This window comes from Triturus cristatus, chromosome 4_1 (genome assembly GCF_964204655.1).
Source record: "Triturus cristatus chromosome 4_1, aTriCri1.1, whole genome shotgun sequence".
Classification (NCBI taxonomy): domain Eukaryota; kingdom Metazoa; phylum Chordata; class Amphibia; order Caudata; family Salamandridae; genus Triturus; species Triturus cristatus.
The window spans coordinates 168701-196452 of NC_140585.1; the positions used below are offsets into that span (position 1 = coordinate 168701).

At 48.5% G+C, this 27752-nt stretch overlaps 1 long non-coding RNA gene and 1 pseudogene across 1 annotated transcript in view; both read left to right on the plus strand.

Moving 5' to 3' along the window:
* Positions 1-27752, plus strand: part of LOC146839245 (uncharacterized) — a 113670-nt pseudogene that overhangs the window by 30520 nt on the left and 55398 nt on the right.
* LOC146839246 (uncharacterized) overlaps positions 25643-27752 on the plus strand; it is a 55500-nt gene continuing 53390 nt past the window's right edge. Inside the window, exon 1 of the long non-coding RNA XR_014981048.1 lies at positions 25643-25882. This is a non-coding gene — a long non-coding RNA (uncharacterized LOC146839246). The remainder of the gene's footprint in view (positions 25883-27752) is intronic.

Sequence of the window (27752 nt, forward strand, 5' to 3'; positions counted from 1 at the left end):
AGGATTGACCTCGGGCAGCGGAGTCGGCTTGCTCAGGTCAGAGAGAAGTCACAGAAGGTGTACGTGTCCTTTAAGCCTGGGCATGGCCTTAGTGCGCAGCCTATGTGAGGGCAACCACAAAATGGCTACTACTGTAAAATGGAACCCATGGATACAATATGTAATATCGTATACACGGTGAATTCATCAGTGGAACATGACGAAAACACTCATACATACCGCGTTGCACATTTGCGGTTCGCTGATACCAAACTTGGCATGGTGGGACCATGCCACCTACACGGTTCCGATTTTTACAGTACCACACTCCCAGTTGCACCACAGCACTCCTCGCCTGTTGTGGCATAGTGGGCAATGTTGGTGCATCCCCATGCACGTGGGGTATGTCCCCCGGGCACTGAGTATTAAGTCCTCTAAGAGGTTTCACTGTTGTATTTCAATGTTGCATGAAAAAGTTCTTGGGTTTGTTTCAATGAAAGCTTTATTGATGCTTGTCGTTTCACAAAATTTGAAAACTTCATTTCCCAGAATTCATTGTGGGTGACATACAATCCTAAGTCATCATGATGTCATACAATCCCAGTGCATTTCGGCAGTATTGCCTTCGTCAGGGGAAGTTCTGAAAATGCTAAAATTTACAATGAACGTAATGTATATGATACACGGGGAATTATTCTCACCCAGCTATTGTGAAGTTTGTTAATAAAGGGGTGTAGGCTCGGGTGCTGTACTGTGATGATAAGAACTATATGTGACAAGTGGGATAAATAACACGATGTGGATAAATGTTAAGTGAAAATACTTGGCGTGTCTAACGGTGTGGTTTAGTTAGTGTGCACTATCTAAGCTAAGGGGGACCCCTTTGTGTACAATAGTGGGCAATGTCTCATTTTTGTGTTCCCAAAGGCTGGTGGACCAGTAGTTCCTGCTACTGCGGGCCCAGCTGGCAACGCTGGAGGCAGGATAAATAAGCCTCAGATCGCACAGCACCTCCCGGAACTGCCCCAGGGATAGCCCCTCACATCATAGGACCTCTCCAGGGCCCGAAGGATGTCCGCCCAGCAATCCGGTAGGCAGCAATCAGAGGGGCGGAAGGGAGAGACCGGGAGCCCAAGGCCCTCACTCCAGTAGCCAAGTACAACCCTTCGCCGCACATCAATTGTGGTGCTGAGACAAGGGCCGGCAACTCGGCCAACAATGTCAGCATATGCCTCCACATCTCCAGGGGCCCGACAGTGTGCCACCACCAAGGTCATCTCCTCCCCACTCTGAAACAGAGGGGCTGGCACCACAGAGCCCCACACAGCAACCAGGTCTGGCCCCTATTCCGGCACAGAGTCCTCCCCTCACTACAGATGCGGCCTTCCGGGTGACCTGCCCCGATGGTTGAGGGCCTCCTCACAGCTCAATACAGGGCACCCGCTGGAGGGTCAGGACCATTTCTTCCTCCGGGCGGAGCACTCCACGTTGACGCAAGGCAGCAGGACTAGGGAGCTACCATGTTGCAGTCCATCGTCTGGTGCCAGGACTCTCAGCTCCCACAGCGCTCAGGAACTGGATAAAGGGAAGCAGGATGGCATGTAATGCTCCCTTCAGTGTCGTAACTATATGCGAAGTGCCACCGGCGAGGAGGGACGCCGATGGTCGGAGGGAGCCATGTCCATCATTTTGGCCAGATCAGCCACACCCTGTCTGCTAAGCAGTCTTATCGGAGAGCAGATGAACTTGGTGTTCGCCTGAGCTCGCATCCCAGCAATTACGCTGACAAACACCGAGCATCATGCAGCCGCATTCAATTCATGCAGGCACCGAATATGGACGGCCCTGAGAGAGATGTACCAAGACAGCCCTGGCATAGGAGGGTTAATGGCAGAGACTATGAAGCAAGGGGAGAGTATAACAGTCTTCCTGATAAAATGATGGAACAATGGGGACAAGAGACAGGACAGCTATGGACTGATACGGTACTACAAGTCACATTCTTTTACAATATTCTGAAAAAGGGGATGACCACTGAGATAGAAAACAGATTGGACATGGTGACCTGGTGGGAGATGTAGAAGAGTAGGATCTGCTTACTATGGTTACCCCCACTTTTTGCTGGTGTTTCACTGTTTCTCGACTTTAGTCTGGCTGTGGCCCTGCTATCCAGATCCCAGCCTAGCTGCTTCCTCTCTAAATTGATTGCATGTACTTTAGGTACACTCCAGATTGGTTACTGGGGTACCCTTGTGAGTCCCTAGTCTATGGTACCTTAGGTACTAAGGGCATAGGTACCCCAGAGGCCTACCAGGGGCTGCAGCATGTATTATGCCACCCCTGCAAAGCCTTCCAAAATGGCACCACAGGTCTGCTACTGCAGCCTGGGTAAGGTGGTGCATGCACCCCTTACTAAGATATAGGTTACCTATATCCACCTTTAATCACTGACACATATAAACCTATCAGTCACTCCTATGGCAGGCCTTATCAATCCTGAAGTCAGAGTGCTTGGTTTTGTGTGAGAGGGTGCCCATGCATGAGCAGGACCCCTCTGCAGCTTTCGGAATCTATTCTCTGAAGCTGTGTGATGCAGCCAGACCATACACTCTTAAGTGCCTTATAACTTCGCGGTAAATGCTAACTTTGGAATTGCTGCATGGAAACATGTTGTGTTTGGTGTTAAACACTTTGGAATCCTGCCCCCCCCCACCAGTCCACCCTTCTAGAGGGAGAAGACATGTACACACTGGTGTGCCCAGGAATAGTTTAAAAGAGCCCTGGCATCACAAAATAGATGCCACACACACGGGTCTGACCTCCTGCTGCTGGACGAAACTCCGGAAGGGGAGGCCTGGACAATAGGTTTCCTGTCACAGGGAGGTGGAACCACTTCCCAGACAGGCTTTTGATGAGTACAGGCCTCAGCTAGGCCCGCAAAATACAAGGGCTCGCCCTCCTATGTACGAAAACTAGAAGGAAGTTGGCACGGAAACTGCAAATACAAAGACAGAGTTTATTAACCCTTAAGGGTGGTCCTACAACCTACACAACACTCTTCAGTATTGCATAGAGTAGGACAAAGAACTTGCGTACACGGTCCCCTTTTATACACAACAGAGGGGCTCATAAGTGGGTGGATACAACATAGAGCAAAATTCATTACCATTTATGGACATTTTCGATACAGGATCAATATATGGGCGGAGTTAACAATTTCCTGAGCCCGCGAAAACATGGTCAAACAAGGACTAACTGATAACAGATGTGGTCAAGTCTGGGCATGCGCCAGACGGACAAAGGAGCTATTTATAGACTGTTACTAGGCAGATTACAAGAGCAACTAGCGAAGAGGTAGGACTCTTCTCGTGCAAAGCACGTGGAGACATGGCAATACAAAATGGAGTCCGGACATTAGTCAACATAAGACAAGAAACACGTTTTGACTGTAGAGAATTCATGTCTTCAGTGAATGCTTAATCATATCGCTGTTTTAGTTTTCAACAGCCGACCCTTTCAGCATTTCCTGAAGACATTCGGCGAAGGTAACTCTTCTTTTCCTTGGGCTTCCCTGGTTGCTCCAGACGTGCCCTGACTCCCCACCGAGTGGTGAGTCCCTCAAACCTTGCTGGTCTGCACCAAAGCCAATTTCTGTTTTCTGCGTGGGTTGCTGTTGCCAAGGTTTGTTGGGTCCAATCCAGAAACCGACACTGCAGCACTCGAAATCCTGTGTGGGACAGCTCAAATCCAGAACCTGGTTGTCGTCAACACCTGGTCCTCATGGCTGAAGAGTCAAGCTTCACCTTCTTCACCTGCAAGCACCCGACATAGGTGGGCATCCGCTCATCGCCTTCCTGGTCACTGGCAAGTGACCCGGACTCTGTCCCCTCTGCTTTCAGGTTCTTCTCATCCTTGATCCAGGCTTAGATTCCTCCGGACACTTTCCACTTGGACGCCAGCAGCACTTTGCAGCAGATAGACATTGAAAACGACGACGAACCCCGACACCAAAAGACACCTATGCACCAACTTTCCTGGGTGAGGTAACTCGAGTACTCCGGTGCTCCCGTGGGTATTGACTCTAGAACTTCCTAGTTCTAAAGAGGTTTGCTCCAAGTCCTCTTCAAAGTGTCCTTTATCTTCAAAATTCCAACCACGACTTTCCCCGTAGAAGTGAATGGCGATTCAAGGCTGTGTTCAGACACTGCACGTGTCCCCCGTGGGTCCCCTGTGCCACTACCTTGGGTGGTTCCTGGTGGCCCCAGCGGTTCTAAAGGCTCTAGGCCTTGTCTCTATGTCAATCGTGGTTCTTATACCACTTTCTTAGTATATGGATTGGTACGCCCCTAGGGCTCAACATATATTGTGCTAATTTACTGTGTGCTAATTAAGTTTACTGAATGTACTTTGGCCTCTAGCCTCATAAAGAAACTAGAGGGATGTGTTTAGAATAAATACATATATGTTATATATATACCTGGTGTGGTTCTCCTTTCATTTGGTCATTCACAGGATTATAGACTGGTAAAACAAGCTGCTTTACATTCCTTCAAGACTTAGCCTAAAGGCTGCTCTCCACAGCTACCACTAGGATAGCTTTCTACAAAGGTTGTCTTTAAACCTACCATCAATAAGGGTCGTTTGGACTGGTGCAAGGTGCCCACTAGAATAGTGGACAGCATATGCCAGGCCAACTTCTCACATTGGTGTGCAGCGTGTGGGATTCCAGTTTGCCATTGTTTTACCAGATAATCTCAAGACATCCCAGTGAATCCGAGTATTCAGATACGTTTATTTGGTTTTGTCAAATCTGGCGCACGTTATGCACCAGCGTACTACCAACATGTTCCCAACTACTTGAACCATCTAGGCATGCTTATTTTGGGTTTTAGAATCACGGCAAACTTCGTACCTGCTTTTGATCGATAGGCGTAATGGCAATTGTTATTATCCAGGCACGTTATATTTCTAATTGAGCAAACGCTTTTCAGTCTTGAGATAAATTCCCAACATATTTCTAAGTTATTTCATTTATCCAGGCACGTTCATTTTGGGCTTCGAATTAACTTTCCAAACCAGCATTCCGGGTACACACCATGCCCGTGTTTAGAAACACCTCTGACCTCCTTGCCCGGTCTTTTTTAATCCCCACTGCCAAATCGGGTCATTTCATTTGAATATTGGGCTGTACCGCACTGTGCGCGTTATTTTGCATGTATGTGTTTAGATAGACGATGTTCGGCACTATTTATCCACAGACAGCCACTGCCCAGGTTATGTTTTATACCATCTTTTTGGGACTTTGGTTATTGCTCAATTTGCAACTGAGACGTTTCTTCTTTAACAGATATCACGTGATTTATTCCTTTTTGAAACAAGCCGCTGACTCTTCGCTGCGTGCTTCCATTCATGGTGGAGTGAGTACCCACCCTTTGCTCTTAACCAGTTTGAACAGCTGATTAAATCAGCAGTCATTTGACTATTTCCCTCTTCCCTTAGGAGCTTCACCAGGCCCACCTTTAACATTTCTGTGACAGAGGTCTCCCGTCACCTTAATAAAGTAGGTACTAATCACCTGACAAGATAGTAGCAACACATGGTTACTGTACCTTTTCCTCACACGGTCTTTCTAAATATTCATAGGTGCTCTTCACAGTCCAGTCCTGATGAAGACCCCACAGTAAGGAAATCATTCCATTCCTACACCCAGGGGTCGAAACGTCGACAACACACAGATACAAAACAAACTCTGGCGACATTATTAAATAATTCTAGTCCATTTGAGTTATGTATGTTTCCAGGAACATTTGACCTACCACAGGCTGGAAAACTTCTTTATCATGCAAGAATGATGTATATATGTCACTAATACCTTTTCCTTGTCGTCCACCCACACACTATCACTTAAACACACCCATTTCCCACCCTCCTTTCTCCTGTGCCAAGAGCACTGTAAAGAATTTATATTGTAAATGTGATGAGCGTCAGTGCCATAAATTACTAGTGCTTTGAATACAATCGCATTAGATGTTTTGTCTCAAAAGTAATTACATTGGATTTATGTCACAATGAACAAACCAGTGTTTGCTACTATATAATGTTTTGCAAATAAGTTTTTTCTCTACCTCGACCACATTTTTCTCTACTGTAGAGTCCCACGGTGGCAGCAAATTCCCTAGTGGTAGGGAAAGGTCTTATGACCATAGAAACTTAAACAAGATTGTCCCTACCTACCAGAGTGGGGGTGACATGCACAAATCGATAACTGCACTGGAAAGGGCCTGTAAAGTTCAGAAGGTCCCTCAGGAGCAGTGGGCAGCTATCTTGTGGCTCTCCTTTGAGGACAAAGGTAGAGACAAGCTCCTCACTGTACGAGAAGAGGATGCTGTTGCCTACAAAGTCTTGAAGAGTGCTCTGATTGATGGGTTTGGCCTAACCACTGAGCAATACAGGATAAAGTTCAGAGATACCCAAAAGACTCAGACTCAGGACTGGGTTGACTTAGTTGATTGTGCTACTAAGGCTCTGGAGGGCTGGTTACTGGGCAGTAAAGTGTGTGTACCAGAGGTACATATAATACAAGCTTATATACAGTACGTTCTACTGAACTTAGAGTTGTGTGTCAAGGGCTTAGCACCCCCTTTCTACAACTCAAGAGAGTTAAGTAGGTAAACAACTAGAGTAGGTAGTGCATACACCACACCTCACTAGTAAGGTCTTCAAGGCCTGGAACCGGTGGGTCCCTGCCAGAAGCCAGTGGGCTTCTTCCCTCCAAGTATGATAACCTCTCATTCTTGGAATTGAGAGCATTATGCAGTACTAGGATACTGAAGACAGGCAAAAGTGCAAACACCCAACGCCTCATCGAGGTACTTCTGTTGGATGATCTTAGAAGACCTACAGGGTCTGAAGGGGTAGGCAGAGTGGGTGGGGAAGCTGAAGAGGAAGGGCCGAGAGGTTCAGACACCCCTGACCTGACCTCTGGAGCTGGCCAGGAGGATGACAATGATCCTAACCTAGAAAATGCAACTCCTTCTAAGGATGATGAAGATGGCCATGATGGTCCTCTCCTTACTCCACCAGGAAGAGTTGGGAGTGTGCCTAGAAGGTTCAGATCTCCTTCTCAGGAGCCTAACCATTCTGACACCTCCATAGGGACCTCTGTCTCCTCTCATAGGAGGGAAACCTCTCAGGAGAGGAGGGAGAGACTGCTCCAGTATGAGCAAGCTCAGCTGAAAATTAAGAGAGAGCAGATAGCCCTAGAAAGGGAGTCCCTAGAGCTCCATAGAGCTAGACAAAAGATGGGACTAGAGTCCCATGGTGGCAGAAACATCCTTATTATTAGGGAGAGGTCTCATGATCATAGAAACCTAAACAAGATTGTCCCTCCCTACCAGAGTGGGGATGACATCCACAAATGGATAACTGCACTGGAAAGGGCCTGTAAAGTTCAAAGGGTCCCCCAGGAGCAGTGGGCAACAATCGTATGGCTCTCCTTTGCAGACAAAAGTAGAGATAAGCTCCTCACTGTTAGAGAGGAGGATGCTGATGATTATTCCAGTCTGAAAAGTGCATTGATTGAAGGGTTTGGCCTAACCACTGAACAATATAGGTTAAAGTTCAGAGATAACCAAAAGGCACAAAATCAAGACTGGGTGGACTTTCTAGATTGTGCTACTAGGGCTCTGGAGGGCTGGTTGCTTGGCAGCAAGGTGCATGACTTTCAAAGATTGTACAATTTAATTATGAAGGAGCGGATCCTTAATAATTGTAAAAAGCAGCTGTTGCATCAGTACCTGGTGGACTCTGATCTGACCTCTCTCCAAAAATTGGGAAAGAAGGCAGACAAATGGGCCAGAACCAGGGTGAAGCAGAAGGTTCAGAACCAAGGTAGTGACCAGAAGAAGCAAGATTCAAAGAACCCTGACAAGGGTGGGGAGAAGGGTAAAGACCAGAAGTCTTCACAAGGTCCCCAAAAATCTTCTTCAGGGGAGGAGTGCCAATCTAATAAAGGAAAAGGCCAAAGGAAACCCTGGTGCAAGATCTGTAAGCAGAAAACTCACTGAACTAGTGATTGCACCAAATCCAAAGACTCAACTCCAGCCACCATTGCCCCCAAGGCAACTGTTCCCCCTAGTGCAGCTACAATTGGTGGTGGTAATGTTCAGAGTAAGGGTGTAGTAGGGTTATCCCTGGGTTCTGAGGTGGACTCTGGCCTAATCAGAGTTCCAACTCAGGCTGTGCTTGTCAGTGATGGGGGCATGGACATGTTCCCCTTTGTGAGTCTCAGTAACTTGGGCAAATACAGACAGCAGCCTTTAATTAATGGAAAAGAGCCTTTAATTAATGGAGTAGAAGCTTTGGCATTCAGGGACACAGGAGCAAGTGTCACAATGGTGACAAAAGATCGTGTGGATCCTGGGCAGATTATACTTGGTGAAATGCACCAAGTGACCAATGCTAGCAATGTCAGGACAGACCATTCCTTGGCAGTTATGAATTTCTCCTGGGGAGCGGTAACTGGCCTCAAAAAGGTTGTGGTAAGTGCAGACCTCCCTGTTGAATGCTTGCTTGGCAATTGTAGGAGAGTAGGATCTGCACCTTATGTTGCCCCCGTTTTTTTTCTGATGTTTACACTGGTTTCTGGCTATAGTCTGGCCGGGACCCTGCTAATCAGGGCCCCAGCCTCTCTGTTCTCTCTAAACAACTTGGAGTGCATATTAGGTGCACTAGTGATTGGATACTGTGGTACCTCATGAGCCCCTAGTATATGGTACCTTAGGAACCAAGGGCATAGGTACTTCACAGGCCTACCAGGGGCTGAAGCATGTATTATGCCACCCTTGGGAAGCAGACTAAATCTGACACCACAGGCCTGCTACTGCAGCCTGGGTGAGGTAGTGTTAGCACTCCTCACTAAGATATAGGTTCACTATATCTCACCCTGCACGCACATTTAAACCTATCAGTCACCCCTAAGGCAGGCCCTATCAATCCTGAGGGCAGGGTGCTTGGTTTCCATGTGAGGGGGTGCCTCTGCCTGAGCAGGGCCCCTCTGCAGCTCAGAGTCTATTCTCTGGGGCTGTTTGTGAATGCGGTCAAACCATAAACTCTTAAGTGCATTATAACCTTGCGGTTAATGCTAACTTTGGAATGGCTGCATCAAACCATGTCGTGTTTGGTGTCAAACGCTTTGGAATCATAGCCCCACACCAGTAAGTGGTGTGGGAGTATGATCCCACCCTTCTAGAGGGATAGACATGTACCTACTGTGGAAACCTGGTATCAGGCCTAGAAATTATCCAATGCTCCAGGCCTAACATACACCATCCGGTGAAGGCAGTAAGACCTGACCTCTGACACCACAAATCGGCATGATCAGTGGTGCACGGGGCTGTGAACATCTTTCCAATCCCTTTAGATCTAGGGAAGTGCTAAATAAAACAGCAAAATGAGCCCAAAGCTAGCCTTAAAAGTAGTTTCCAGAGAAAGGGCAGAGTCAAGATATCTGGCACTGCAGGGGAAGCAACCAATAGGTAAATATGCCTACAAGGGATTTTGTTTCATAAAATTAACACACTTGGAATAATAATTTGGCAGTAAAGCTCCGACTGGTATCTTACATAAGATTAATCTGAACGTCAATTGAATAGTTATAATGAAATTAATCAATGATTATTTAACCCACGGGTATCAATTTTCTCAGAACATAAACAAAATGAATGTGAACAAAATAAGACATTATTGACTGGGATAGCTGAACTGGTCAATAAACCACTGTTTTCATTCAAAAGAGGCTCCAATCTTGTACATGCATATAGTGCACCTGATACTCACACCATCGACAATATGACATGACTGACTCCTATGTGCTCAGTGTGTGCCAGCACTAAAACTATCAAGTCATTTGAGATCAACGGCAAAACACTTCTCCAATTGTAACACAAGAAATGTGGTTTATTGCATCCAATGTCCGTGTGGCCTAAATTACACAGGCAAAACCACGAAGTCAAAAGGCATATTCTACAGCATCAATCATGGATCAGATGTAAAGTGTATAACGCCCCCTTAGTGGAGCACTATATTCAGACTAAACACTCAGAGAAGGACATGCTCTGGTGGGTTATGGAGGTTATAAAATCAACAATCAGCCAGATAAATGTAGACCAAACACTCACCTTTAAGGAGAATCAATGGATTTGTTGAAGAGATAACATAAGGAAAGGTATCAATAAAAGAATTCTAGCTGACGCAACAAGAATTTTCAATTCTATTAAGGACACGGAGGTGAGGATTATGCTTCTCTTTGCTTTACTGCAAAACACAGCAGCCAATAAACAACTTTAAACTCAGCATACCCCGGATGTACAACCCCCTCCATAGTATGCACCAATCACTATCAGTCCATTAAAGTATATAGTTCGAAATGAACACATCACTTCCTCTTTCTTTGCATCAAACTTTTAACACAGTCCACAAACTTGACCGTTGAACACCTGGACCACCGATTTCTTCATCGCCGTGAATCCAAACTTGAGCTCAGAATTCCATCTCTAAAAACAGAGTAGATGGCACCATGCCTTATGCTTGCTTGTTCTGGTCTCCTTCTGAACCACTTCATCCTGCTCATTCAGGTTTGCTTGCCTTGATCTCCTATAAAGAGAATAGTAGTCGTAATTTGCCATTCATGAACCATATGCGTTTCATAACCATCATGACATTCACTAGTTAACATCCTCATATGTCCAATATCAAACGGGTGGGAGAAAACATCAAATCATCACCATGAATTATACATGAAACATTTCATAAATCCTGCAATGAACAATCTATCACAAAGAATAACATCATTATGTTACCTGGGTGGGATAATCCTCGCCTCCGTGTCCCTAATAGAATTGAAAATTCTTGTTGCGTCAGCTAGAATTTTGTTTATTCTATGTCAGTCCACGGAGGCTCAGATTATGCTAGTTTAAAGTTGCTCCATCACCGTCGAAGCCACATCAACAATCGGTTTATGATAAAATGTCTTAAACGTTGAGTCAGAGGATCAGTCTGCCGCAGTCATAATATCTTGTAAACGAGAGCCCACATAAAAGGCCTTGGAAGCCATCACTCCTCTAACCGAGTGTGCGCCAAACATGGCAGTATCAACACCTGCAAGTCTCAATAACCAAGTAACCCACCTGGCTAAAGTCGCTGCAGTGATTGGGCGGAAAGGTCTCTGAAGTGAAATTAATAATTGCCCTGCAACTTCATTCCTGAACTCTCTAGTACAATCCTCATAACATTTTAAACATTGAACCACACATAACTTGGTATGATGAGGAAAAGCAGGGTATGAAATACATCCAGAATGTGTTTTAGTCCTCTTGGAAATCGTGAAAGAGACTCCTGAAGGAGTAAATACTCTACCTGCTATATCCAAAGCTCGCACATCCGAGACTCGTCTGCAAGACACCAGACATAATAGCATCGTAAGTTTTGCCGATAATTGTTTGCGTGATAATCCTTCATTGGCCGGCCAAGTTTTAAGGAAACGTAGAACAACGTTAACATCCCATGAAACAGAGTACTTGGGTTTCGGGGGGTTAACCAACCAGATACCCCTCACCACTTTACACACCAGGGGGTGTTCCCCCACCGGTTTACCATCCACATGTGGATGACCCACCGAAATCGCTGAACGAAAGTTGTTCGCTGTTCGATATGCCATTCCTGAACTGGCGAGTTCCAAAGGGAAATTAACTATGAGATGGACACCTGATCCCACGGGATCTGTTTGCCGTTCAGAACACCAACTAACCCATCTACGCCAAGCTGACTAATATCGTTTGTGCGTAGCAGGTGCCCATGATTGTGATAAGAAAAACAGAGACTCCTGTGAAACTTCAGGCACTTGCCATCCTCGTCTGAAAGTCTCCACGCCATGAGAGATAAATAGCTCTGCATTACCAGTGGGTGAGGGAACCCCAGAGGGTCCTCCAGAATCTCCGGAAACTACCTTAGTTGAACCGGAAGTGTGCACGACAAAGCTAGCGCCACCGGAAACCATGTTTGCGCTTTCCAACATGGTGTGACTAGTATCACCTCTGCCTTCTGTCGACAGAGCTGCGCGAAAGGTGGAAATGCATGTAGAATGCCCATCGTCCATGACTGAAGAAATGCATCCGAGCTGATCGCCAGAGGGTCTGGACGCCAACTGTAGAACCAAGGAAGTTGTGTGTTGAGTCTGGACGCCAATAGGTCCACTAAACATGGACCCCATTTGTCGTTCAACTGCATGAATACCCCGGGATGCAGCCTCCAATCGCTGGCATCCTTCAGAAAACGGGAGTTCCAATCCGCTACCACATTGCAAGACCCCGGAATGTATTCCGCCGTTACCGATATATGATGGGTCAGGCAATAATGCCAAAAGTCCTTGACTAGCTCTACCAGAAGACGAGACCTCGTACCCCCCAGACGATTGATGTATCGTACTGCTGGCACATTGTCCATCTGCAGTAGAATACAGCAACTTGCTTGTTGCGGGGAGAGTGTCCGAATCGCAAACGAGCCCGCAAGAAGCTGCAGGCAATTGATATGGAGTTCCAGTTCCTCCCGGGACCACAGACCCCCAGTCTCCACTGAGCCGCAGCGGGCTCCCCAGCCCCATCTGCTGGTATCTGATTCTATGACTACCTACGGACTGGCTGCGAAAATGGCTTTGCCATTCCATTCATCCATGTGTTCCAGCCACCAAGTCATCTCGGTCCGTGCCTCGCTGGAGATCGAGATCTGCTCTGCATAACTCAGACCCTTGCGTAAGTGTAGAATCTTCAAACGCTGAAGCGCCCTGTAATGTAAGGGTCCCGGGAATATCTCCTGGATTGATGCGGCCAGGAGCCCCCACGAATCTGGCCAACGTCCTCAAGGAAATAGTCGGAGAGGCAAGCGCTCTCCTCAACTCCTTCTTGATAACTACTCTCTTCCTCAATGGTAATAGTAGCTGCGCCGCAATCGAGTCTACTTGAAACCCCAAGAATTCCATTGACTGCGTTGGAGTCAGAATGGACTTCTGCGCGTTGATGACAAACCCATCAAGTTTAGATGAAGAAGAACCGTGTCCATATTCTGAGCCATAATCAGAATATCGTCCAAATAAATTATGAGACTTACCCCTTGTTCTCTCAGGTACTGAGCCACAGGCTTTAGTAACTTGGTGAAACACCAAGGAGCGGGCAAAAGGCCAAAGGGCATGGCTGAAAATTCGAACCACTGGTCTCTCCATTGGAATTGAAGGATCCTCCTGTGAGGAGGAAAAATAGGCACCGCCAGGTACGCGTCTTTCAGATCCAGAAGCACCATCCAATCCTTTTCCAACAGGATGTCCCTCAATAAATGTATGCCTTCCATTTTGAAATGGCGATACACTAGCCAGGAATTGAATTCCCTCAGATTGAGCACCAGTCTGAAACCTTTGTCCTTTTTGGCCACTAGAAAGATGGTACTGACAAACCCTAGCGGATGGGGAATCGTGTGCACGATTGCCCCTTTTTCCAACAATGACTGAACTTCGTTGTCTATGAAAGACATCTCTGCATGGGAAAAATGTAGGGGAGGAGGAATCTGAACCTGATGGGGTGAGGCATAGAACTCTATCTGAAACCCTCTCACTGTCAGAAGGATCCAAGGATCCTGTGTGAGATTCTCCCACATATGGTGGAACAAAGCAATCCGACCTCCCACCTTGGTGTCCCAAGTTTGCAATAAGTTTACCTGAGTAAGAGGTGTCTACGGAGGAATGATTCTGTCCTCTGTAACCTCTATGTTGTCTCCCTCTGTCACCGCGATTACAGGAGGGGTAGAACTTCGAACATTGGACACCACCTTTGCCACGTTGCTCGAAATCTTGAGAGGTCTGATTAAATCCACGGCCGGTCGCTCGACCCCTGAAGTGCCCAGCCCTGTTAAAAAGGCCAGTATGAAAACCTTTTTTGATGTTCACTTGAGCCTTATCTAGGGCGTAAAATGTGTTCACATATTTCCCCATCTCCTTCATGAATTTCTCCCTGAACAGCATGCCATTAGCAAGCGTGCCCGGTTCCGTATTCACCATTTCTGCAAGTTGTGGATCAATGCGCATAAGGAAGGAACTTCTCCGTTCTGCCGACAGGACGCAGTTCGCGTTCCCTAGGAAACACATAGCTTGTTGCGTCCACTCCTTCGTGGGGTCCAATGGAGTGTTGGAGTCTTTAGCGGTGACCGCGGCATCCAATATCTTAGTCAGGGGTCCGGTCACATCAAGGAGTTTATCCTGTCAACCCCTCCAAGCCCGGTCGAGTCCCTTCTTGGGATCCTTTGCAAACTTCTTCATAAAAGTGGCCATGTTCGGATCTTTTTCTGGGGTGTATGCCACTTTTCCCATCAGAGATGGTCTGGGACATTCGGAACGCAGGGTGGCCCTGACTTCCTTTTCGAAACCTCTCTGGAGGTTGTCCGGCACATAGTGTGCCACCTTGACACAGGGAACCCACTCAGTGGATCTTGAATGTATAATGTTTCTATGGTCAAACAAGAGGTTCTTATTGACTGGCTTGTCTTCGACATTGTGGGATTTGCGTTTCCGCGTCTTTGCCGTCTGTGAAGCCTGCGACTCCTGATCTGAGCCAGACGTGTCCGGCGCGGCAGGAGACAACTCATTAGACTCCTCCGTCTGCATCACGTGTGCCATACGCGCCTTGGAAGAACTCACACCACCATGGTTGTGCATCACATTACGGGCCATTCTCGCAAGGACCTCAGCTGAGGTATGACCAGAGGTCTCCCCTTGCGAAGCACCGAACTTACGTTTGCCATAATTCCTTAATGGCTTGGTAAAAGGTTGTAACGCCTTAATTAACGCCCTATTTACAGAGCCATGGATGTGGGTATCCAGGGCTTCAACCAATTGCTCCTCCATATGGGCACCCTTCAGGCTCATCATATTCTGCGTGCTCATTGAACTCAACCCACTGATCTTCCTCCTCAGCGTAGTACACCATCGTTGCTACAGGAGGTCTGAAGGAGCTTTAGGGGGGGAGAAACCCAGGGGTGTTCTTGTCTGCACAGGCACTGTTGAAACTGTCCCTATACTTAACACCAACTGTCTCTATACCATCACAAAATGACAGAATTTGAAATATAATAGTCAATTCATGTGGTGGGGAGCCACCCCTATTCTCCCCTAAGGCAATGCTCTGCTCCAGTAACTCCTCCGGTCAGCGTTCTAATCGGACCAGGGATAGAACAGCCAGACTACTCGTCGATGCATGAAGAACCGATCGCAAACCCTGGAATCGGCTCTGCGTGCATGCGCAAGGCGTGGGAATGAAAAGAGGACTGTTCCCCGTATAGCGCGCGAAGCGCGTCCCGCTTCCGCTCCACAAACACTTGCCCACAGAGCGCCTGAGCGCTCAAACACCTAAATTAGCGCCGGAACGCAAAGCTGCGAAATATCCACACTAAACAGTGACAAAAACCACAAGTTTACAAAAGTTGCGGAAATCGGCACAGCGACACCGCTAGTCTACGGAAACGCTGTAACAGCGCCACACTCCGGTAAATTAACCCTTGACAACCACACTGAATAAAACAAGTATATCCAACTTCAATAATCGAGAGAAAGGAAAAGTACTTATCTCGCTGCTGCAGCAGCAAAGAAAGAGGTGTGTTCATTTCGAACTATATATTCTAATGGACTGATAGTGATTGGTGCATACTATGGAGGGGGTTGTACATCCGGGGTATGCTGAGTTTAAAGTTGTTTATTGGCTGCTGTGTTTTGCAGTAAAGCAAAGAGAAGCATAATCTGAGCCTCCGGGGACTGACATAGAATTCTGCGACGGAATGGCATTCACTAGCACGCATTGTTTAAACATCTGTACTAGAACAATACAAAATCCATGTTACAGTGAATTTTCATTTGACAATCAACATATGATGAAGTGTGCTTGCCTTTAATAGTTAAGATTACATGTCACTGACCTCTAAGATGACAACAACTCTATAGGATGTATAGGTCCAAAAACATGAATCTTGCTCAAAGGCTTTTATGTGTAAATATGTAAGCTTTGGAAAGAATATGGACACAGGTTTGAAGTAATCATTGTTTAAAGTGTATTGTGATAAAGACTTCAGGGGCATATTAACAAGGGCTTAATCTCCGCTTTTTTGGCTTTAAAAGCCAAAGAAGCGGAGATAAAAATATCGCCCTATCAACAACAGGGTGCTGTTAGAAATGGGATCTCTGGTTGGCTATGGCGTGCGCCAAAGCCAGGCAGAGACCACCACTCTAGTCAGGGCAAGGAAGTTACACGCCAAAGATAACCCCTGCTCACCCCCTTGGTAGCTTGGCACGAGCAGTCAGGCTTATCCCGGAGGCAATGTGTAAAGCATTTGCGCACGTACACAGCAACAACATCCCAGGCACACCACAAAAGGAACTCCACACCAGGTTATATCAAAAATAGCCTTTGTATTATCGTAACACATTAGAATAGTAAGCACATATTATACATGGTGCCACCAGGCACTAGATCATATTTACAAGGGATTATTTACGCATGACAGGGCCACCTGGACCACTGTCAGAACCATCACAAAGTGAACTTAGTAAATGCAGAACATATCATAATCATAGAACACAACCAGTAACTACTGGTAGCCACCGTACTTAGCATCAGCCTGTAACATAAACTACATTATGCACAGTGTCACATCCGGCGCAAATTACATTCTGCGCCAGCTTCACCATCATAAACACATGAGGCCATCATCTCACAAGTCTAAACGCATTAGACCCAGACCTTCTAAGTATAACTACAATAGGTAATAAATATCACTAGCATGAACCATAATAGAACCAACCTCATAATCATAAAACACATTCAGAGGTATCAACACAGGGTGCGTAAATCATTCTACATGAATCACATTTCCTAGCATCCCGAAGGGGCTCAAATGCCCTGTGTCCAGAATGTCAGCGCACGCTGCCAATGCAGCGAAAGTCAAGGGTGCGCCACTGCGCAAACCTAAACGTGGCAGCTGCCCACTACTTGCTGGGCAGCTGGGAAAGTGTGGGGCAAAGGAGTGCATCTCACTCCTGACTTCGCAAGACCCCAAAAGAACTGTGCGCCTAAACGGTGCAGCTGGCACTAATTGCTGCGCAGCTGTAAATGAGGGAAAGATCTGGCACAACTGTGCCCTCTGGGCCTTGCTGGAGCTCTTAACACAATATTGCCCCTGTTGGAGCCACGCCCGAGCCCTGTGAATATTCATGTCTCCACCGTTGGAGCCATCTGTTCTCTAAGAATAAGCTTGCGCACGTGTTGGAGCGGCCCTCTATCAGGCGGGCCACTCATGGAATGGGCACCAGTCAGCACCAACAAGGAGTGCGTTGGAGTCCCGCTCGGGGACTCGGCCATTGAAAACTGTTGCCCATCGTTAGAGCCACACGGGCTCTAAAAACAAAGGATGCCCTGCCGTCGGAGCGGCCCGCAACTGTGGGCCCGCTCACGTAATTGGCACCGGGTGCAGACGTATGGCCTCCCCCCCAGTCGTCTCAACTTTCCGGCTCTTGGCGGGGGGAAGGCTCCTCATTGTGGATGCGGCAGGCGCAGGCACCGGCAATGTGCCTTGTGCCACCTCTGCAGGAAACAGGCTGCGGCGCTTGCGGGGCTCTCTCTCCTCACGGGAGCCCCGCCTTCTTCATGCGCCATACTTCACCCGGTCCCCTGTCTCGGGACCAAGACTTGTGATATGGAGCCTACGAGGCTCCGGGCTAACTCCTCTTCCGGGGCTCCCCACGGTTCATGGAAGCTCGCAACTCCTTCCGGCCCAGACGTCGGCCCCGCCCAGGTCACAGGCAGACTTTGCCTGACTTCCGGGCGGCCGCGGCTGGGTCGACGGGGTAGCCACTTCACTCCGGGCTTCATGAGGGGTAGGCTCCCTCTTTCCACAAAAAAATAGCAAGCGGGGTGGGCTCCCGCTCAATCTAATAACGGCAAAGTCGCGAGGTGGGCACCCGCGCAATTAAGATAAAAGTTCAAGTCGCGGAGTGGGCACCCCGCAATTAAAATAGAAATACGCGGCCATGTGGCCATAATGCAGGGTGGGCACCTGCAATTAAAATCACTAAGTGGAGTAGGCAAACCCCTCGGTAGCCTCACTGTGGAATCCCTCCGGTGGGGATTTCCCCCAACGAGTCAAACAGTATCACGCTGAGCAGCCCACTCTCCTCCTCAGCTGGTCAATTAAAGGATAGCACTTCCAGACGCTAGATGAATCCAAAGTCCTGGGGCAAGGAGAATAAAGCAAATGGCCCAAAAAGTCCTTCAGGTATCCAGGGGCAAGGCAGGGCCCAGGGGCCAGCACACAGGGCCCTCCAGCAGGGAGGCAGCCCCCATGGCGGTCCCTCCTGGGCCCCACCAGTAGCATGCCCCGCAAGAACAGCACACCAAGAGTGAACAATTTCATGGGGTCACAGCCCCTTCTTTTATACACTATTTCCCTTTGTCTACAAGGTGCAGTCAATGGGAGAACCAGATACAACTGGTTCAGGGGAGCTCCTGAGCACTTTGTTTTGCTCAGCTCCTCTCTCCCTTCCACAGGACGGGCTAGGTGCTCAGACGCACCAAAGAGGGCGGAGCCAGTATTGTGGAGGGAAGGCACAGTCCTATTCAGGTCACAGGTGCAACTCCTCCCTCCCATCTACATGCAGATCTCTCCATTCACCACCGGGCAGACTCCCCCTGGCTCCTGGAATTCCCCAGCCCTCTCAGCTCCTGTCAATCACAAGCCAGACATGCACTCCACATCAGGCTGGCAGACACACAGTACACAGAAAGGCCAACTTCTAGAAGTGGCACTTCTCCACTAGTCACCATAAATCTGCGCACACCATTGCGCAGCATTTATTCTCACGAGTTCGCACATACTAAATTTGACCCTGCACTCCTCTCACATCAGGGATTACTATGGACACACATATCCTCCATGCATTCCTATGGGAGGGCAGGCCAATCTCACCACACGCACTCAGAGAGTGCACGCACTTTGCACTGGGCCACAGTGCTGAAGTGCCCAGAGGCCTAAAACCACTACCACCATGTCAGAGCTTAAGGCAAAAAGTTCAGGGGTGAACCTGTCAAAGAGGGCCAAGTCCAACAGGTGCTAACATGCAAAATCGCATGTTAGCACCCTTTTTCACTACACTTCCCTTTGCATCTCTAATGAGATGCAAAGTGGGCGTTCCAGAGCAAAATAATAGGAGAAATGTCGCTATGCGACATTTCTCCTATTATCAAGCTTCACACTAACCCTGTTAGAGACAAAAAAAGCAGCGCTAACCACGGTTAACGCTGTTTTTTTACGTCTGCTAATTTTCAGACTTAGCCATGTAATCCAATGGGAGGTGGATTACATGGCTAAATCCACCATGGGCTATCAACAAGGATATCCCTATTCTTGTAGTTTTATTGCTGCATTACCAGCGATAACTTCCCAAGATGCCACTATCGCTGGATTTTTTATCGCCTAGGCGGTTAGCGTTGTTAGTAACGCGATAACCAGGCGATATTATCCAGCGATAGCGGGGGGTTAAAAAAATTAATGCTATGCGCCCTTAGCGTTAATTTTCCCTGTTCCTTGTTAATAGGCCCCCAAGTCTTTTACATGTGCTGTATAGCTTAATAGAAACATGGGTATTTAGCCAAACACAGAACTAATGAAGAGATACCGTGTTAACATTGTTATTGAGTGACTTGCAATATGCAATCTATTCTATGTCAGGAAGCGGAGGCGAGGATTATGCATTACTTTCTTCCCTTTTATTTAACAGCAAGTTCAAAGGTTATAGGAAAAAACATATATGTCCTTGAACTACAACTCCCATGAACCTCGGGAGTAACCATGGTCACCAACAGTCCAATCCTACTCCACAACATTAGGCCATATAACACTGTCATTGCCGTAGTCCTTCCTCTTTCTTCACTGCTGGCCCGTCAGTTAAGTCCCTTCTCTCCTTCATTGTGATTGGTTGGGGTTAGCTGTACGGGTTGTGGTTGCTTGTCAGAGAATTGCCTAGGTTCATTTCTTGCATTTTCTGTCGCTCTTCGCGAGCGCTTTATTAGCGGGTCCTCCCGCTCCTTTGGTCTGCGCGGTAGGCTTGTGGCCCGAGCGCGTCTTTGATTACAGCGCGGGTGCGATAGGTGGCGCTGTTTCGCGCCGTCACCGCATCCATCGCTCCAGAGCGCCCTTCGCGCTGCTTGTGGATGATCCAGCGCTGAGGGATAGGAGCGCTTCTGCTCGTGCTTGCATTCCCTCGCCTCCTCGCCTGACACTGCCGCAGCGGTAAGCTTGACGGGCTTAGCCCTTAATTTGCATATTCAGCCGATCGCGGCTCCTGTCTGTCACCGCTTCGGGTGGCTGCGCTTCAGGGCACCGGCGAGGGGGCGGCCCCCCCTTAACTTTATTGGGGCGTCTTTATTAGAATTGGTGCCATTCCCTCCTGGAACATGCAATCCCAGCGGGAGCATGATTATTTACCCTCTGTATTCTCTGTGGAGGAGCGGGTTCCCCCATCACGCATTCCTCCAGAGGTGGACAGGTTCCTCTCTTCGGCCATTGTCCAGGCACTGGCCCCTCTCCAGGACAGCGTGAATAAACTGTCCGCCCAGGTCTTCAAAGGCACGGGGATCCTGGGGGATGGGGGAGCCGGGCCTAGCGGTGTGCTCTCTGCTTACCCGCGTAAGGCTCCTAAGCGTGACGCGGGGCACCTGGAGGGCTTCAGTCGCCTTACTGAAGCTTTCCATAAGAGTGCGCAAACGCTACGAAACGCACCCTACCGGGAGGAAGACTTTCCTGGAGTTACCGGTGACGATGTCACCACGGAGTTTGACCCCGATATGGGGGAGGGTGATGGCGATGACAAAGAGGGTTCATCGGATGACCTTCAGGATTCCAGCAGGCTCTGGCGTCTGCAATCTTCCGCCTCAGATGCGGGGGAAGGGGAGGCCCCCGCAGATATGTTTGATCCGACGTGTATTTTCAGGCCCAGGTCCGCAGAATGGTTCCCTGACAAGAAGGTGGCCGACTACGTCGCCCACAAGATTAGAACACCCCTTGACAAAGAAGTGAGGGCGAAGCTTCGCTCGGAGTGCCCTAGGCCTTCCCTCCCCAATAGAGTCACATTAACACCGGAGATAGATCCCAAATTATGTATCTTTTTCTCGTAATACATGAAGGATCCTAAAAAGGGGATAGATAGATCATGGAGAGCCTGCCAAGACAAGCTCTTGGACGTGGTTGGGCCGCTGACCAAGATCATGGAATTGGCGGAGAGAGCCAGGGAATCTGGTCAACCCCTTCCCATGGATGACGTGGCGGGATGGGTGCAGAGGGCTATGTGCCTCCTTGGCAATGCCAACTGTGCCCTCTCGGCCGAACGCCGTTGATCCCTGTTGCTTAAAATTGATCCCAAACTCGGGGAGCTCTCTTATTTGGAAGCAGGCCCCATAGCTCAGGGTTCCCTATTCGGAGACCCTTTCGTCAGGGAGCTAGGAAAATGTGCCTCTACCTTCTCGTCTTTGGATAAAGCGCAAGCTTCGATGAAGAAGATCTTCCCCAGGAAGGTTTTTGGCGGGGCCGGACGAGGCAGGGGTCGCTCCTCCGGCCGACAATCCTCCCAAGGCCCTAACAGACAACAAGCCAAAAGGAACAACGGGTGGCATGACGGCCGCCAAGGATCTTTCTATCCCTCTCGAGGCGGTAGAGGGAAGAACAACCGAGGGCATGGAGGAGCACAGAACAACTCCAGTGGATACAACAGTAAGCACTACTCTGTTGTCTCCTGTCCGATTGGGGGGAAGAATTGCTCAGTTCTTTCACGAGTGAGCGGGGCTCACCTCAGATCCGTGGGTGCTGGAGACCGTAAGAGGGTTCCATATAGAGTTCTACAGGACGCCTGTACAGGCCTCCCGGCCTCGCACACTAGTATTCTCCTCACAGGACGAAGCCCTTATAGATCAGGAGGTGTACGATCTTTTATCCAAAGGGGCTATTTGTCAGGCGAATCTCCACCTCAGAGGTTTCTCGAGCAACATTTTCCTAGTAGAAAAGAAGGAAAAAGGCTTCCGCCCAGTCATCAACCTCAGAGCTTTCAACGAGTGGCTGGTTTACCGCCACTTCCAGATGGAAGGGATCCATCTACTTAGGGATCTCCTTCTTCAGGGCGACTGGCTGGCCCGGCTAGACCTCAAAGACGCCTACCTCTCGGTTCCCATTTTTCCCCCACACTGCAGGTTTCTCCAATTCCAGTGGAGAGATCAGGTTTTCGAGTTCCGGACCCTGCCCTTTGGTCTGTCGTCAGCACCTTGGTGCTTTACGAAGCTCCTAAAACCAGTGGTGGAACACCTCTGTGCGTTGGGCATCCGGCTGATCATTTATCTGGACGATGTTCTTTTGATGAAACAGTCAAGGGAGCAATTGGTGGCTCATTTGGAGACCACCATCTCTCTCCTCCGAACTCTGGGATTTACCATCAACAGTCAGAAGTTGGATCTCACCCCACAGCAGAGCATGACGTTTTTGGGTTTCCGGATAGACTCCAGGGCGGTGACCCTGAACCTCCCGGAACAGAAGATTTGCAAGATCAAGAAAGAGTTATGAAAGGTTCTCCGACGGGACAGGATATCCTTACGTCAGTTGGCCAGGATTGTTGGTTTATTGTCGTCTTCGATACAAGCCATCTTTCCAGGACCACTTCACTACAGAGCCCTCCAGAGGCTCAAGGCGTCCCATCTGCAGAGGGGACTCACGTACTCCATGCTGGTCTCTCTAACCCAGGAAGCCAGAACGGAACTCCAGTGGTGGATCGATCACATGGAGGCGTGGAACGGTCGGGCGATCTTTGGCTCCCAACCGGATCTAGTGATAGAGTCCGATGCCAGCCAGCTGGGCAGGGGTGCCAGATGTGGACCGGTCTCCATGGGAGGCAGATGGACTGAGGACGAGCTGTCCCTGCACATCAACTGCCTGGAGCTCCTGGCGGGCTCCTTTGCTATTCGGTCCTTCACGAGGGACAAAGCGTCTTGCTGTGTTCTTCTCTGCATGGACAACATGACGGCGGTGCAATACATCAACCGCCTGGGTGGCACTCACTTCAGAGCCTTGGCGGAGCTGGCCAAGGACTTTTGGCATTACTGCCTCCAGCGACAGATTTCAGTCACAGCCGAGTATCTACCGGGCGCACAGAACTCGGTGGCGGATTGGAGCTCCAGGCACTTCCGGGATGCCAACGACTGGAGGTTGGACCCAGTGGTCTTCCAGGCTCTGACGGACACGTGAGTTCCCTGCCAAGTAGACCTGTTTGCCTCCAGATGGAACGCCCAGGTTCCCCGGTACTTCAGCTGGAGGCCGGATCCCGGGGCGGAGGCAGTGGACACGTTCCTTCAGGATTGGGCAGCGTTTCAAGCCTATGCAATTCCCCCTTCCTGTTTATTCAGAGGGTGGCGGCGCAAGCCCGCCGACAGACAGCCTCCCTGTTCTTGGTCACGCCGATCTGGCGATCTTAAGCGTGGTTCCCTTCCATCCTAGAATTGTCCTGGGACTCGCCGATCCGATTGCCTCTATACGACAGGATCCTGATGGACCCCCTAGGTCATCCACATCATCTCGTCCTCCAAAGCCATCTTCATCTCATGGCATGGAGGATTTTAGGCGACGTTGGACGGACAGCTCACTTTCGCAGGATGCTCAATTCCTCATCCAGCAGGCATGGGCCCCAGGGACCTCCAAGAGATACAGATCGGCTTGGAGGCGAAGGGTGCGTTGGTGTATGGCGAAAGACCTGGATCCCATGGGCGCCAGCGTCCCCGATATAGTGAACTTCCTAGCTGAGCTGTTTCAGGAAGGGTTGGCCTATTGTACCATCAATTCCTTCCGATCTGCCATCTCTGCAGGCCATATTCCTGTTGACAGGGCTTCTGTGGGGGAGCACCCCTGGGTGTGAAAGCTCCTCAAAGGCATCAGGATTTCTCGACCTCCCGAGCCCCGATACGCAGGCCTTTGGGATGTCAACCTGGTCCTCCGCTTGTTGCTATCCTGGCAGGATAATCAGTATCTGTCCAGAAAGGAGATCTCAGAGAAACTGGCAATGCTACTCTGCCTTATCTCTTGTAAGAGGGCGTCGGATGTAAGGGCCCTGGACATTACTGCTAGGATTTTTACCCCCAAAGGGGTTACCTTTACCATCTCCAGGAGAACAAAGACGAGTACAAGGTCAGTAACTTATTCTGATTTCCCTGATTCTCCGAAATTGTGTGTAGTCAGATGCCTAAAGACATATGAGGACATGACATTGGAGGTACGGCCTCCGGGGGAACGGCAACTCCTGATTGCCTGAGTCAACTTTTAAAATGTTCTACTTCAAACCATTCCATGAAGAGGCCGGTTGTAGTAAGTAAGCTTTAAAAATGCATAATCCTCGCCTCCGCTTCCTGACATAGAATGAGAAATTTCCTAGTTAGCACGAAGGAAAGTTTAAATTCTATTAAGGACGTGGTGGCAAGGATTATCCCCCCCGGGCAGGTTATACCTACGCCTCACACCCTCTCGGAAGGGATACAATGCTTACGGGGGAGTGCAATACACCAGGTCCCGTTTTATCAGGGAAGTACTATTCTTTACTCTCTACGAGGTTCTCCTGGTCCCATGAAAATTAGGTTGTCATGATTGTTTCTGTTGCTCAAATTGCTAACTGTGGTTTCATGGATAGAGAAAGTGATATATGCATTGCAACTGTCATGTTTTTCCTTTGTTACAGATTTTATTTTGATTACCTTGGTTGTTTGATTGAATTGCGGCCCTGAGTATTGTGCCCAAGAGAGTGCTCAGTATCTTCTTAATATCCTATGTTCAGACTCCAGGACGACTAAATTTCGGAAGGCTTAGCTTCCTGCAGCAGAGAAAAACGGAAGGATTACGGCAACAACAGTGTTATATGGCCTAATGTTGCGGACTGGGATTGGACTGTTGGTGACCATGGTTACTCCCGAGGTTCATGGGAGTTGTAGTTCAAGGACATATGTGTTTTTTCCTATAACCTTTGAACTTGCTGTTAAATGAAAGTGAAGAAAGTAATGCATAATCCCCGCCTCCGCGTCCTTAATCAAATTGAAACTTTCCTTTGTGCTAACTAGGAAATTTCTCATTCTCCTTCACCACTATTGTTTTCGCTATACTTGACTTTACCGTACCGGGCCGTTTACTTCTCACTTGTCTCTTTAAGCTAACACACTATCTGGTGAAATTCGCTGCTCGCGTCCTTCTAATTAGATAGCTGTCCGCAAATAAAGAGAGCTGAGTTAAGCCTTCCTGTGATAACTAGCAGCTGCCACCATTAAGGACACTTTTAAAGATGGCCGCTCCATCCGCGGCCTCCGGCGGTAGTCCGTCGTTCATGTTTGCGTAGGAGACCTTTAAAGATGGAAGCTCCACCCGAGGCCTCCGGGCGGTAGTCCGTCTTCGATGTCTGCGTTGGAGCCCTTTAAAGCTGGCCGCCCCACCCGCAGCTTCCGGACGGGAGTCCGTCTTCCATGTCTGCGTTGGAGACCTTTAAAAGATGGCCGCTCCCCCATGCCGGCTCTGCTGCCATATAAAGCGCCCTGACACCCGAGCCCTCGCTCTAGACGCGCTCTACATACCCCTAGAGGAGGTCCCGGTGGTTCTATTGTCGCAGCAGCCCATGGCTGGGACCGACTCCGGACCTGCCTCGGGCTGCTCTATTGGCGCACAGTCGAGGTAGGACAGACCTCCCACCACAGGCTGCCTATCTGTGACCTAAACGAGTGCCTCCCGCTCGCAGCTTTCCCACGCAGCCCGAGTGAGTCTGGTAGTCACTCAGATGATTATAATTAAATTATGATCATCTTCCACACCGCTTTATCTATTTTCTGAAATGTTGGCATGAGTCTGATAAATGAAAGCTGTTTAACAATTTTTATGCTAGCCATTGCAGCAGTTAAATTAGAGTTTCTCGTTGCTCAAATAGGTGTAATTCTGATATTTATGTGTTTCCTTTGTATTGATTGCTTGATTTTGCTTCCGAGAAAAGTGTCACTCATAGTCGTTGAAATGTCACTCATAATTACCCTGGAATTAAGAAAATGTCACGCATGCCACTCTAAAACCTTGACGGCTGGCGCCGTCTCCGGGTGAATCCTCCGCACACTCCAGGTCGGTGCAGTCTCCGCTTCATTCCTGGTCTGAGGTCGCTTTTAAAGCCCTGTCTGTCTTCAGTTCATTTCATATCACCGGTGCTCCGAGCTCACGCTGCTTCAACCCTTTACACTGACCTCTGGTTAGCGCACAAGCCGAGCGCCTCCTATTTTTGCTTTCGTTGAGGACACCATTACAGTTGAATTTAAATGATGAAGTTTTAGCCAAAGAAAATAATAAAATGACAAATTGTGTTTAGGATTTATTGTGGTGGTCGTTGTTCAAAGGACCAACCCCCCCAGTGCACTCTGGTTTCTTTCAGTAATTCTCCTTTGATATAATCTCAAGAACTAGGGGAACTTAGGGCAGACTATGTGGACTAACGGCTAGAGCAGTCGACTTTGAACCTGGTGATTTTGGTTTCGAATCTCGGCAACGACGCTCAACATCCTGTGATTCTGGGCAAATCATTTATTCTCCTCATGCCTATCAAAAAAAGAATGTGTTCATCTATAACGAAACTGGTGCTCATGTAAAGCGCTTTGATACCCGATGTCTCAGGTCAATTTTGCGCTATATAAAACTCTTAAAAAAGAAAAACTTGTACCCCAAAAAATTCTCAAAATGAACCTTTTCTAAGAAAGAGCAAATTTTCACTTTAGGGAGAGTTGAATGTGTGAACTTGATGGTCTCCACCAGAGTAGGCTGGCTCTGTACATACTATACCGAAGTGAGTTATCGTATGCACAGAATCCAGGGGATCTCCAGAGGTATGACAGAGGCTAAACAATTATTGGCTGTTGTAGTGGTGCCTCAACATGAACCATGTCGATAATATGTGCTCTCTGCTGGTATTGGAGCAGGAGACACCAACATTCCTTTCATTTGTAACTTTGGTTTCCTTCCTGGGTCCTGGTAAGGCAGCCAAAGGTGTACTTGATTTGGTCATTGATAATACGTCTCGCCTTTTGTGTTTGTTTATTTTGTCTTGATTCACATTGTGATTGGTTGTTTGAGAATCATGTGTTAGCTAGAGTCAGGTTGAAGCTGCAATGGGTGCGCATTGAATAAACCTGTGAATACGAGGGAGAGGCTGCGCCCTCAGCTAGTGCACCAGCCCACATAATGTTATTGAATTCAGGGTTACATACATGTTTGTGGCCTAAAAAATGGAATAAGACCACTGCTGATAAGCAGATGCAACTTCCAGTGCATGGTACGTTTACTGAGAGAAAGATTCAAAGTTTGGGGCTTAGAATGAGTGGGATTATGTAGCGATTGAGAAGGAACATAAGAGAATATTGAAAGGTCGAGTTAAAAAGACCATTAACCATGGTCTGGATGATAAGTTGAGACCGCAAACGGAGGCCTTTGCACACAGCACTTTATCCAGAGCCCCTGCCCTGCCTTGGAAGCACCCTGCACTTTGTGGTCGGTCCCTGGAGGGACGTTAAATCAACGGCGGCGGTCCCGAATAGCGGGAGACCGCAAACGGAGGCTTTTGTACACAGCACTTTATCCAGAGCCCCTGCCCT